The sequence below is a fragment of the Primulina eburnea genome, unplaced genomic scaffold (genome assembly GCF_022965805.1).
Source record: "Primulina eburnea isolate SZY01 unplaced genomic scaffold, ASM2296580v1 ctg433, whole genome shotgun sequence".
Taxonomy (NCBI): Eukaryota; Viridiplantae; Streptophyta; class Magnoliopsida; order Lamiales; family Gesneriaceae; genus Primulina; species Primulina eburnea.
In genome coordinates, this window is record NW_027331249.1 from 208,517 (window position 1) to 222,076 (window position 13,560).

A 13,560-nucleotide genomic window follows, 5' to 3' on the forward strand; every position below is an offset into this window, starting at 1 on the left:
AGATTGCTTGGTCTCACCCAGTCCAAATACATTGATACCATCGTGAAGCCGTTCTCGATGGATGAGTCCAAGGGAGGACATCTACCAATGTGTCATGGCGTGTCCCTATCCAAGTCTGTCTCCCAAGACTGATGCAGAGATAGTGGCGATGACACGCATTCCGTATGCTTCGGCAATTGGTAGCATCATGTATGGGATGATATCTACACGTCTTGACGTGGCTTTCGCACTAAGTGTAGTGAGTAGATATCAATCGAACCCTGGTCTTCCACACTGGAAAGCTGTGAAAGACATCCTCAAGTAGTTGAGAAGGACCAATAAATTGTTCTTGGTCTATGGGGTGGAGAACTAAAATTGGAAGGCTATACCGACTCTAGCTTCCAAAGCGATATCGATGACTCGAAGTCAACCTCTGGTTTTGTATTCATGCTCTATGGTGCTGCTGTCTCTTGGAAGAGTTCCAAGCGAGACAATACTACGGATTCCAGCACAGAGGCCGAATACATTGCTGCATCAGATGCAGCAAGGGAGGCTGTTTGGATAAGGAATTTCGTCCAAGAGTTGGGCGTCATTCCTAATGGAGTTGCTCCTGTCCCGGTGTTGTGTGACAACACGGGAGCTATAGCTCAAGCAAAGGAGCCTAGGTCTCATCAGAAATCCAAACTAGTATTGAGAAAGTACCACATCCTCGGAGAGATTGTGGAAAGAGGAGAAGTGTCTTTTGACAAAGTCGGCTCCGCCGATAATGTTGTTGATCCACTAGCTAAGCCTTTACCTGAACCATTATTCGACAAGCATCGTGAATCAATGGGTTTAAAGCATATGGGTAGTTGGCTCTAGTGCAAGTGGGAGATTGTTAGAGTAGGTGCCCATCCAGCCAAGTGTTGGCCGAGTGTTCACAATGAAACTCTATGTATTAGCAATCTTTATTTTAGTAATATTTGATATTATTATTTTGGCACATCTTTATCTGTATACCCATGCTAGTTGCATAGATAAAGCCCTTGAATATACAAATAGTAGAAAGAATATGAGATGCTCATATGATGAGTATCATGAAACTCATATTTGTAATACTATATTTTCTAAACGGTTCCTATTCGATTCAGCCGCCACTAAGAAGGATATAGGCCGCTCGAGTTCGAGACTAGTATCTGCGATGTGAGTACCATGTTTCATTGGTAGGGGACATTGTGATGTCCGAACATGCAGATAGGTGCTCCTTGTAGAGTGCACTGAACAACCCTCCATAAAAGGACTTTCCAAGTGGTTCTCACTTATCGAGTGGAAATGTCCTAGTTTATGGTTGTACAGAATTAGTGTAGTAGCCCGAATTCCAAATTGGGTAATTAACGGATTAATGGTGATTAAGAAGGTTTAATGTGTAATTTTGACCAGGGTCATGATCGGACGGACCGAAGATGGTTCGGAAGCACCGAAGAGTTCGGACGATCCGAAGTGAGTTCGGTGGATCCGATCATGAGGTGTCAAGAGTTGATCGACACGTCAGTTTGCATGCACGTTCGGACGATCCGAAGTGTAGGTTCGGAGGATCCGATCATGAGGTGTCAAGAGTCAATGGACACGTAGCGTTCGGACGTTCCGAAGTGTTGTTCGGTGGATCCGAACATAGCCTATAAATAGTGCTCGGATTTCCTCATTTTGGATATTCATTTGTTGAGTTGTGGCTCTTCTTTGAGAGGTTTTGGAAGGTTTTTAGGGTTAGTGGTTGGTCGAGCGATAGCCAGGAGCTGCCAGGATTGGTAGTGTAGCGACGCCGGAGTTTCGAGGCAATCGACATCAAAGGGCTGTCGACGGACGAAGGTAAACCCTAAACCTTTGGTAGTACTAGGGAGTACTGGTTTTGCTAGTCGAGCATAGTAGTATTGATTGAGTATGCTTTTGATGCGTAGGCTTGTGCTAGACCTGATTAGCGGTGTTGCGTAAGGCTAGGCTTGCTGTGATAGAGGTACGAAAGTACTATCCGAGATATCCTGGTTGAGTATACATTCATATATGTGTTGCATGATTATGTGGTGCATTGATATATGTCATTTGATGCATGCTATTATGTCACGTTTATTACTGCACGTTGCATTTCATGTTGAGCCGTATTCTCCTTCGAGATAGCCTTTGCTGTTGAGCTGTATCTCTTTCGAGATAAGCTATATCTTGGGGCCGCTCAGCCCTGTCTTGTGGACGCATGGACACCGAGAGTACACAGTGGCCGACGGGTCGGGAGGGCTTCGGTGGTCCGGGACATTTTAGGTCCACGTCTGTCTTGAAGTGGATGCAGTGACCCAGAGGTGTACCGCGCGGCACTATCCACTTGGCGCCTCTAGACTGAGCATTTTGAGATCCTTTGTGATTCCTGTTTCTTGACTACCCCGGTATCATGATCATAGCATGTGCATTTCATATAGGTCTGTATACTCATACTTTTGTACTGGGCGTTCTTATCGCTCACGTCCTCGGTTTTGTTTATTCTTGGACACCCCATTCCCACGGGGCAGGCCTCAGGTTGGGCAGCTCAGGAGGAGCAGGAGGAGGACGTTGAGTAGCTGGTTGGTTTAGTTTATCGGTATTGTTTTGATTCGATATGGTTGTATTGGATATTTTATTTTGAGTTATTCTAGACTTCGATTGGGTTGTATAACCATTATTTTGTTGACTATTTCCGCTGTTATCTCTGATTATTGTTAATTAGGTTAGTTGCATGCTTAGTTCTCAACTAGTAGGTGATTCTGGAACGGGTCACTACATTTATGGTATCAGAGCATGCATACGATTTTGGGATATAGATTCTGTTTTGGGATTTCCGTGGACCATTTTACCATTTTCCTCATTCTATGTTGTAGCGATGGCTGACCACTTTGGTGACGGGAGTAGTCAGGGGAGTGTAGGTCGATGGGGTGATCAGGACGATAGTAGGCGTCATCGTGACCGTGAACATCGTCATCGTCGGGATGGTCCTAGGCGTTTTGATTTGCATCGTTTCATTCAGATGGGGCCTAAGCCTTTAGTTGGTGGTGAGACTCCCGATGATGCTGAGGATTGGTTAGAGCGCATGGAGAGTTGTTTCGTTTTGTTCATTCTCTAAGCCTGATTTCGAGGACGAAATCTTTTCAAGGGGGGGAGAATGTAGTAGCCCGAATTCCAAATTGGGTAATTAACGGATTAATGGTGATTAAGAAGGTTTAATGTGTAATTTTGACCAGGGTCATGATCGGACGGACCGAAGATGGTTCGGAAGCACCGAAGAGTTCGGACGATCCGAAGTGAGTTCGGTGGATCCGATCATGAGGTGTCAAGAGTTGATCGACACGTCAGTTTGCATGCACGTTCGGACGATCCGAAGTGTAGGTTCGGAGGATCCGATCATGAGGTGTCAAGTGTCAATGGACACGTAGCGTTCGGACGTTCCGAAGTGTTGTTCGGTGGATCCGAACATAGCCTATAAATAGTGCTCGGATTTCCTCATTTTGGATATTCATTTGTTGAGTTGTGGCTCTTCTTTGAGAGGTTTTGGAAGGTTTTTAGGGTTAGTGGTTGGTCGAGCGATAGCCAGGAGCTGCCAGGATTGGTAGTGTAGCGACGCCGGAGTTTCGAGGCAATCGACATCAAAGGGCTGTCGACGGACGAAGGTAAACCCTAAACCTTTGGTAGTACTAGGGAGTACTGGTTTTGCTAGTCGAGCATAGTAGTATTGATTGAGTATGCTTTTGATGCGTAGGCTTGTGCTAGACCTGATTAGCGGTGTTGCGTAAGGCTAGGCTTGCTGTGATAGAGGTACGAAAGTACTATCCGAGATATCCTGGTTGAGTATACATTCATATATGTGTTGCATGATTATGTGGTGCATTGATATATGTCATTTGATGCATGCTATTATGTCACGTTTATTACTGCACGTTGCATTTCATGTTGAGCCGTATTCTCCTTCGAGATAGCCTTTGCTGTTGAGCTGTATCTCTTTCGAGATAAGCTATATCTTGGGGCCGCTCAGCCCTGTCTTGTGGACGCATGGACACCGAGAGTACACAGTGGCCGACGGGTCGGGAGGGCTTCGGTGGTCCGGGACATTTTAGGTCCACGTCTGTCTTGTAGTGGATGCAGTGACCCAGAGGTGTACCGCGCGGCACTATCCACTTGGCGCCTCTAGACTGAGCATTTTGAGATCCTTTGTGATTCCTGTTTCTTGACTACCCCGGTATCATGATCATAGCATGTGCATTTCATATAGGTCTGTATACTCATACTTTTGTACTGGGCGTTCTTATCGCTCACGTCCTCGGTTTTGTTTATTCTTGGACACCCCATTCCCACGGGGCAGGCCTCAGGTTGGGCAGCTCAGGAGGAGCAGGAGGAGGACGTTGAGTAGCTGGTTGGTTTAGTTTATCGGTATTGTTTTGATTCGATATGGTTGTATTGGATATTTTATTTTGAGTTATTCTAGACTTCGATTGGGTTGTATAACCATTATTTTGTTGACTATTTCCGCTGTTATCTCTGATTATTGTTAATTAGGTTAGTTGCATGCTTAGTTCTCAACTAGTAGGTGATTCTGGAACGGGTCACTACAATTAGTCCTTATGACCCGGGACAACATTGAGACTCTATGTGCTAGAATTACACTTTGACTTGTTTACCGACTCTTATGGGGTCATCAGGTGGCAAGGTTGGGTGTTCTGTCAAAACACATAGGAGTCGATGCATTGTAGTCGGGGATTCACCGCTTACCTTCGGGTATGGATATCCTATGTGTTATCATGTGTATGTAGATCGAAATCTCTGGCCAGAGTATGGTTGTAATTATGAAAGGGGTTTCATAGATTACACCATCGATGCAACTACCACATGACACATAGTATCGATTCATTGACAACTCTCGATAAACCAATGGTTGTCGAATCGATCGGGATATATGAGTTGAAGGGACCGTACTGTACGCTAACCATAATTGAATGGTTCTTGCAGGCACTATCATGTGATACCTATGGAATCACGTAAGCGATGCTGCTAGGCGTTTAACGTGATTGGTTGGGTACTATCAGACTTGAGTTCTGACGTTCTTATTATCAAGGTGTTGATAAATAAGAATGGAGCAATTGGGGTATGCTCATATAAGGACATGTTTAGTCCGAATCACATAGAGATGTGAACCCACGGCTAGTTGTATCAATTGTAATGCCCAAGAATTTGATTAACGTAATCTGAGATGATTAACGTAATCTGAGATGATTTATCGACGATGAACGGATGTGAGCATAGTTGGACCACTCCGAGACAGATTGGTTAACACATATGAGTTATGTGATTTTCGGGCAGAATGTCTGGCGCCCGAGCGGTGGTTCTTGACCGCTCGAGCGCCAATGTTAAACCAAGATGGTTCCGGGCAGAAAGCTTGGCGCCCGGGCGGTAGTTTTTGACCGCCCGAGCGCCATCGGGTAATGCGGGGAGGCAGAGCGCTTCGCGCCCGGGCGGCAGATTTTTACCGCCCGAGCGCCGAGCGAGCGCCCGGGCGGGAATTTCTTACCGCCCGAGCGCGATGCGTGTCGCGTGAAGGATGTGCCATTTGTCTTATTGCATGTGCGAGATATATATATATATATCATGAATTCTTTCAGAATTCATAAGAAGGAAACGAAGGGAATCGAAAAAGGTTTCAGAAAAAGGAAAGAAAATCCTTACGCCTTTTCTGAGAAATCCGCCCGTCCGATTTTGAATCCGACTTCGGTATTGAGTACCTATCGAAGTAGGCTACAACTGGACGTAAGTTTTGCTACGTTTTGATATGATTTGAAATTATGGTATTGTCAGAATCTGATATGATTCATATATGATGTTCTTGGCATGTTAGACATCGTATAATCAAAACCGGAGTGAGAAACAGATACCATATGAAATTGTTATGAATTTCGGAGTTGATTTGATATCAGAATTGAGTTGTTATTGATTAGGAGATGTTGGGATTGATATCTGACTAATATGGTAGGGCTGGATATATTGAAATTATGACGCTGTGTTGTTGAAACAGAATTTGATTTAATTCTGATTATATCCAGTATTGTTTGGATGGTGTATTGATATTGTACCCTCGATATCGTTATTGTCAGACTGAGTATTGACAGGCTTGGGGTTCGAGACTTCGACAGAGTCAGAATAGCAGAAAGAAAGGTATAAATTAATGTTGTGTTGGGATTGCACAACTCGAGTGTGGTTTGGCTCGAGTCTCCCTAAATCACATACTTAGTTTATTACATTGATATTTGTAATTGTTGAGATTGATGTTTTTAGTCTATTGATTCATAGCCACTGCATGTAAGGACTGCTGATTCGCTAGTCATTGATTACTTTGCTTAGATACTGACTGTATGTATTGATTTCTGAGTCGTGGAGTCATAGGCTGATTCGCCTAGTCACCGGCTGATTCGTCAGGTTATTGACTGATTCGTCTAAACTTAAGCTGATTCGCTTAATTACAGGCTGAGTTGTCTGATTATTGGCTGATTCGCCTAATTACTGACTGATTCGTCAGGTTATTGACTGAGTCGTCAATTCTGTGGCTGATTCGCCCAGACACTGATATAAGAATTATATCGATGCCGTTTAGGGATTGATTCATTCCTATCGACTGAGATTCGATATAATTACCTATATCCAGACATCGGGATCCCTAGGATAGCGTTGAGTCGAGTCTGAGACGACGTGTCAGTTGAGTCGAGTCTGAGATGACGCGTCAGTTGAGTTGAGTCGGATATGACAGGTTGATTTACATTGTTTATATCATTCATGTTTATTGAATGCTTGATATTGATTATGTTTCTGATTTGAGACATGTTATGAATACTTCTTATATGCTTTCGTATATGTTTTTATATGACTGCATGTTTACATTGTTTATACTGGGATAATTATATCTCACCGGAGTTATCCGGCTGTTGTCTTGTTTTGTATGTGTGCATGACAACAGGTGGGGCTGAAGCAGGGTCAAGAAGAGGATGAGAGAAGATTAGATAGCGTGGAGGCTCCGGACTTGGTTAGAGATAGGGTTAGACACTTGATATTAGCTGTTAAACCCTAGTTGAATAAATGTATGTAGTACAGGACTTGTACTTTTATACTGAGTTGTATGTTCATGTTTAATATGTAATTTGAGTAAATTACATTACGTTTCCGCTTTGTATTTTAAAAAAAAAAATTTAGACCCTGTTTTATAATTGATTAATTAGTCCCAATGATGATTAAGAACATGATTAGCGTCCGGGTCCCCACAACAGGTGGTATCAGAGCCGTAGGCACTAGAACTGTAGATTCTTGAGATTGAGATAGAAGAGGCTAGTGAGCGGGGTAGATTGAGGTTTTCTTTCCTTGCTTGTGATTGTTAGCATGTTGTACTGCTTTATATAATACATGTTACTCGACTTATCTGATTTGATTTTGTAATATGTATTATTGGGCACGAATCTGAATGGATTCTCGATCAGCAGTAAGATGATCGGGAGGGAGATTGAATTGAAACAGATGTGTTGGATTGGGTCACTAATCCTTTTGAGTTTCAGATATGCCTCCTAGACGAATTCCAGAACAGGGTAGTACATCGAATCCTCCGATGGATGTAACACCGACTCCAATGGAAACCTTACTGAAAAGGTTTCAATCATTCAAACCACCGACTCTGAAAGGTATTGAGACATCAGTTGAGTGTGAGAGTTGGCTGAATGATATCGAAAAGCTGTTTGAATTGCTGGAGTATAGCGATGAGCGCCGAATTAAGTTGATTGGGAACCAGTTGCATGATGTTGCAAAGAGCTGGTGGAGTACGATGAAGAGGGCCTTGGAGCAACGAGGTACGATTATTACTTGGGATGTATTTAAAACTGAGTTTTATCAGAGATTTTTCCCAATATCGTACAGAAAAGACAAGGGGGCGGAGTTTGCCAATTTGAGACAGGGTCAGCTGAACATTGAAGAATACGTGACCAAGTTCTCTACCTTGTTAAAGTTTGCTCCACATGTGTCTGAAAATGACGAAGCCGTTGCTGATCAGTTCATCAATGGCTTGAATCCCGACATTTTTACATTGGTGAACACAGGGCGACCGAATAACTTTGCTGATGCTATGAATAGAGCAAAGGGCGCTGAAGCAGGCCTGATAAGACAGAGAGGAGCTGCATTTGTTTCTCAAGAGTGGAGACCACCGCAACCACCTCCCAGATTCGAGAGTGATAGTAGTGGTGGAAAGAAAGATTTTCTGAAGGCTAGAGGAAAGCATTTTAAGAAGTCTGGCGGCAGTTCTTCTAGTTCCAGTGGTCCCCAACAGAGTTATACCGGGACTTATTGCGGAAATTGTGGAGGGAGACATTCCACTGAACAGTGCCAAGGAGTACTGGGTAGCTGCCACTTCTGCAAACAACAGGGACATTTTTCCAGAGTGTGTCCACAGAAAGGTTCTCAAAGATTTCAGGGAACCGAATCATCTGGATCAGTAGCACAGTGGAGTAGACAATCAGCTGCTGTTCCTTCATTTCAGCCAGCACCATCTCAGTCACAGCAGAGGCCAGGAGGAAGCCAGATAGTCGGCCAGCCTCCTAGACAGCAGGCCAGATTATTTGCTTTGACCGAGGAGCAGGCTGAGGAAGCACCAGATGAGTGATGTTGCAGTTAACGATTCTTGATATAGTTATCCTGCTTTTGTACTGATAGATGCGGGTGCTTCACCTATATTAGTTTGAATGAATTGCATTGCGATATGCTTTGCCCGTTGAGTTTTATTTACTGTAGTGTATGCCTTGCTCCGTTGGGGAGAGTTTTTATAGCAGTGAATGCTGTAAGACGATGTATACTATAGTAGAATGAGAATGAGACTGAGTTAGAGCTTGTGATAGCTGGTATTGTACTGGGGTTGTCTAATTTTGGGACTGCATTACGGATATTGATATGCGGACCAAGTACAGAGCTACCTAGATTGATTCCAGAAGATGGTGAGAATGGGACCTGAAATGGCCAAGAGATGAGTATTGTACGATAAGGATTCTAGATTGAGGATTCCTTTGATAATTCGTACTAGCTATGACTCGAGTATTACCGAAAGGAGCAGAGATAATCCTTATGTATTCAGTTGATTTACTGAAGTTGAGTCTATCATTGGCTGATTTACCAATGATATGAAAGTTATTGATGTTTTTTTTTTCCCCCCCGATAAGATTTCAGATTTTATTTCAGGCAGGGAGATTGATTTTAGCCTTGATTGGATATAAAAAAAAAAAAAAAAAAAAAAAAAAACAGCTGAAATGGCGAATCCTGATTGAGACAGATGGCATTCAGGATGTGTTATATCCAAGGATGATGTTTCTGTTGATGTTAGCAGAAATAAACTATAATTAGTTGGCTGTAGTAGATATCAGTGTCAGATAATTGCGATTGTATAAGTTTATCGGATCAGTACTGATTAGTGATGTCTTGAATTTGACTGAATATTGTTGTTATTCTGAATTCGGGTTTGAATCAGATCGAAGACAGTGTTGGTGGAAACAAATGAAAGCTGATATAGCTGAATTTGTAACCAAATGTCTGAATTGTCAATAGGTGGAAGCTGAGAGAAAGAAAACAGGAGGATTAGTACAGAGTTTGTCTATTCCTGAAAGGAAATGAGATCACATTTCCATAGATTTGTAATGAAATTACTGAGATCCTCCCGGAGTTGTGATGTGATTTGGGTTGTGACTGACAGATTGACCAAATCCGCATGTTTTATTCTGTACGCGATGACGTACAGACATGACCAAATGACTGAGATTTATGTCAGACAGGTAATCACACTGCCTAGAGTGCCAAAGCCGATTGTTTTAGACCATGATCCTCGGTCTATATTGCACTTTGGGTAGAGTTTGCAGTAGGCTCTAAGTATGAAGGTACATCTTAGTACCGCATATCATCCATAGACCGATGGATAGTCTGAGCAGATGCTCCAGATATTGGAGGATGCTGAGAACAGTAGTGCTTGATTTTAGCGCTAGGTGGCAAGATATACTGCAATTTTGTGAGTTTTCGTACAACAATAGCTATCATACGAGTATTGAAATAGCTTCTTTCAAAACCTTGTACGGAAAGAAATGGGGATTTCCTCTTTATTGAGATGAGAACTATCTTTATTGATGCTTCATATGAGGATTCAGTGAAGTCGTCAGAGCATAGAAGAAGATACTTGGGAAATAGAGTCAGACATGAGACAAAGATTCCCCGAGCTATTTAACTGATGTGAGTTTTCTATTCAGTTTTGTGATATACCTTCTTATTGATACGATTGATTGCCTGTGATTTCGAGGACGAAATCGTATCTTAGGGGGGGAGAAATGTAATGCCCAAGAATTTGATTAACGTAATCTGAGATGATTAACGTAATCTGAGATGATTTATCGACGATGAACGGATGTGAGCATAGTTGGACCACTCCGAGACAGATTGGTTAACACATATGAGCTATGTGATTTTCGGGCAGAATGTCTGGCGCCCGAGCGGTGGTTCTTGACCGCTCGAGCGCCAATGTTAAACCAAGATGGTTCCGGGCAGAAAGCTTGGCGCCCGGGCGGTAGTTTTTGACCGCCCGAGCGCCATCGGGTAATGCGGGGAGGCAGAGCGCTTCGCGCCCGGGCGGCAGATTTTTACCGCCCGAGCGCCGAGCGAGCGCCCGGGCGGGAATTTCTTACCGCCCGAGCGCGATGCGTGTCGCGTGAAGGATGTGCCATTTGTCTTATTGCATGTGCGAGATATATATATATATATATATCATGAATTCTTTCAGAATTCATAAGAAGGAAACGAAAGGAATCGAAAAAGGTTTCAGAAAAAGGAAAGAAAATCCTTACGCCTTTTCTGAGAAATCCGCCCGTCCGATTTTGAATCCGACTTCGGTATTGAGTACCTATCGAAGTAGGCTACAAGGACGTAAGTTTTGCTACGTTTTGATATGATTTGAAATTATGGTATTGTCAGAATCTGATATGATTCATATATGATGTTCTTGGCATGTTAGACATCATATAATCAAAACCGGAGTGAGAAACAGATACCATATGAAATTGTTATGAATTTCGGAGTTGATTTGATATCAGAATTGAGTTGTTATTGATTAGGAGATGTTGGGATTGATATCTGACTAATATGGTAGGGCTGGATATATTGAAATTATGACGCTGTGTTGTTGAAACAGAATTTGATTTAATTCTGATTATATCCAGTATTGTTTGGATGGTGTATTGATATTGTACCCTCGATATCGTTATTGTCAGACTGAGTATTGACAGGCTTGGGGTTCGAGACTTCGACAGAGTCAGAATAGCAGAAAGAAAGGTATAAATTAATGTTGTGTTGGGATTGCACAACTCGAGTGTGGTTTGGCTCGAGTCTCCCTAAATCACATACTTAGTTTATTACATTGATATTTGTAATTGTTGAGATTGATGTTTTTAGTCTATTGATTCATAGCCACTGCATGTAAGGACTGCTGATTCGCTAGTCATTGATTAATTTGCTTAGATACTGACTGTATGTATTGATTTCTGAGTCGTGGAGTCATAGGCTGATTCGCCTAGTCACCGGCTGATTCGTCAGGTTATTGACTGATTCGTCTAAACTTAAGCTGATTCGCTTAATTACAGGCTGAGTTGTCTGATTATTGGCTGATTCGCCTAATTACTGACTGATTCGTCAGGTTATTGACTGAGTCGTCAATTCTGTGGCTGATTCGCCCAGACACTGATATAAGAATTATATCGATGCCGTTTAGGGATTGATTCATTCCTATCGACTGAGATTCGATATAATTACCTATATCCAGACATCGGGATCCCTAGGATAGCGTTGAGTCGAGTCTGAGACGACGTGTCAGTTGAGTCGAGTCTGAGATGACGCGTCAGTTGAGTTGAGTCGGATATGACAGGTTGATTTACATTGTTTATATCATTCATGTTTATTGAATGCTTGATATTGATTATGTTTCTGATTTGAGACATGTTATGAATACTTCTTATATGCTTTCGTATATGTTTTTATATGACTGCATGTTTACATTGTTTATACTGGGATAATTATATCTCACCGGAGTTATCCGGCTGTTGTCTTGTTTTGTATGTGTGCATGACAACAGGTGGGGCTGAAGCAGGGTCAAGAAGAGGATGAGAGAAGATTAGATAGCGTGGAAGCTCCGGACTTGGTTAGAGATAGGGTTAGACACTTGATATTAGCTGTTAAACCCTAGTTGAATAAATGTATGTAGTACAGGACTTGTACTTTTATACTGAGTTGTATGTTCATGTTTAATATGTAATTTGAGTAAATTACATTACGTTTCCGCTTTGTATTTTAAAAAAAAAAATTTAGACCCTGTTTTATAATTGATTAATTAGTCCCAATGATGATTAAGAACATGATTAGCGTCCGGGTCCCCACATCAATGAACCATTGAGGGCCACACAAGTACTAGCTTTCTAGATCCCGTTGAGAAGTAAAAATAGTTCAATGTGTTGAACGGCTTATAAAGGAGTTTATAAGCGTAAGAAAAATTAGAAGTATGACTTCTATAAAGGAGAAAATAGTTCAATGTGTTGAACGACTTATAAATGAGTTTATAAGTGTAAAGAAAAATAGAAGTATGACTTCTATGAGAGAAATGTAAATTTTAATTTTTGGAAGTGTTCCTAAATTAAAATTGGCCAAGTGAATAATGTATTTGAAAATTGTGATTTTCATAAACATTATTATGGACTAAATTAAATTAATTCAAGTGTTGAATTAATTAAACACTAGTGGACCTAGTAGAGTCCAAATAATTAAATTAATTCAAGTGTTGAATTAATTAAATAACATTGAGTCTTGTAGAGCTCAATTAAAATAATTATTTAACTAGTGGGACTTGGGTAAATTCAAGTAATGTTTAATTAGTCTCAAATATGTTTGAGATAATTAAAATTTAGTCCAAGGTTTTTAATTTGATTAAAAACCATATAATATGCATGCATGGGAGGTGAAGAGTTGGAGACTACTTTTTCAAATATCAAGACTTGGCATGCACCTTTTTGGATCAATTTTTTGCAACCCCAAGACAACTCATCCTCCCTCATTCACACAAAAAGCAATGGCCGAAACATAGCAACTATTCTCTCCTCCATTTTTCTCTCTTTTGTTCTTCAATTGTTGGAGATCAAAAACACTTCTCTTTGAAAAATCCTCATATCTTTCTAGTGCAAAATATGAGGGGATCTACCTAGTTGGTGGTGGGCTTAATAGTTGAGCAAGGAGTGCTCATTGGAAAGCTTGAAGATAGTTTCTACCTTTCAAGAGCTTTGTTGTTTGACAACAAAGTTGGAGCCATAATCAATCTCTTGAGATTGATAGGTATATTTCTTTAAAACACCCTATGTATGACATTTTTGGATTTTTGTATATGTTTGCACAACTAGTACATGGTGTTCATTTTTGAAAATTTTTATACCAAAATTTCGGTTTTTATGAATCAAAAGAAATTTTGTGCTTCCGTTGCGATTTTGAACACCATATATC